The sequence below is a fragment of the Aptenodytes forsteri genome, unplaced genomic scaffold, assembly GCF_000699145.1.
Source record: "Aptenodytes forsteri isolate BGI_AS27 unplaced genomic scaffold, ASM69914v1 Scaffold126, whole genome shotgun sequence".
Lineage (NCBI taxonomy): Eukaryota > Metazoa > Chordata > Aves > Sphenisciformes > Spheniscidae > Aptenodytes > Aptenodytes forsteri.
The window spans coordinates 390723-392056 of record NW_008794599.1 but is presented as its reverse complement, the minus strand read 5'-3'; positions in this window follow the sequence as shown (position 1 = coordinate 392056).

Below are 1334 nucleotides of genomic sequence, written 5' to 3'. Positions count from 1 at the left end.
CTCACCCGGGAAACCTGCAGCACGGCTGCCCAATGCTCCGGGGGGGAGCTGAGCTCCCCCAAAGAAAACACTTTGATCCTGTACCCCTCCCCTGCAGGGCAGCTCCACCACGCTCTTTTGGGCACCCTTAAGAAAACAGCCAGGCTCCGGCGTTTTTAGAGTCCAGGGAGAGCCAGGACTGAAACCGAGCGTCACACTAAGCAGTTCTTGGGGCCGCTTCCCACCCAGAATCCTGTAGGAAACCATCTCCACAGCCCAGCAGACTCACCCCCCCACGTTGGCAGCACACTAGCAGGAGCTGGAGCAGGAGCTGGAGCAGGAGCTGGAGCAGGCCACCCCTCCCGAGCTGTTCCGCCTTCTGTGCGCTCTCGTGCGCTGCTTCCCTCCAAGGGCAGGCAAACAGCCCCTAGGGAAAAAAAGCAGGGGGGAAAAAAATCCCAAAAAGTTTCCAGCATCCAAGCAAAGTCCAGCTGGGACACGTGGTGCGGCCAGTTTTGTGCAGCACACGGCTGCGCTGTTCCTGGCCCCTTCTTTCTGCTGAAGGCAGGAGGATTTTAATTGCTTTGCAATCTCACCCTTGAGCTTCAGCAGCAGCAGCAGCAGCAGCAGCGGCCAAGGCAGCAGCAGCCAAGGCAGCAATGGCTGGCGGAGCTGGCGTATCATCCAGGGCACACCACAAGCCGGGCTGCGGGGGCTCGCAGGAAGAAAGTCTCACCATAGAGAGATCTGAGGCATAAACAGAGTTAAGGCACATTTTTATATCTGTGCTTACATAGTGCTGCAGCAACGTAAAGAGAAGCGTTTACTGGGTCGCTCGCTGACCCCTGATCGCTGACACAACACTGGCACGTGGGTGGACCCGGAGCAGCCGCCAGGGCCGGGCGCCAAGGCGTCCCCACAGCCGCGGCTCTCTGCTCTGGCAGAGTTCTCAACACCACATCGGGGAGAGAAATGCTTGTTCCGGTACCATCTCCCTGAAACCATTTGCAAGGTGGCCCCGTAAAGGGCACGTCGGTGCTAGGAGCTGGCTGGCTGCGCTGTGGGGGGCACCTGCTCTGCTCTCCAACCCAAGGGTTGGGCACTTCTGGGACTGGAGGAGGACACCTCCGGCTAAGGCACCTGCAGACTGCGCAGGTGGGCAGCTGACCGCAGGCCCCAAACCGCACGTTGCTGTCTTTCTCCCCTGGAGTTGGCCAGGCTCGGCCCTTCTGTTTTCCCCAGCGGCAGCAAGAACCTTGCCATAGGCGCAACTCGCAGCTCTGAAGCAATCTGCTGCTTCCGTGTCCAAACCGCGCTCTGCTAAACCACCTGCTGCCCTGGGGTCCTCTCTCCCC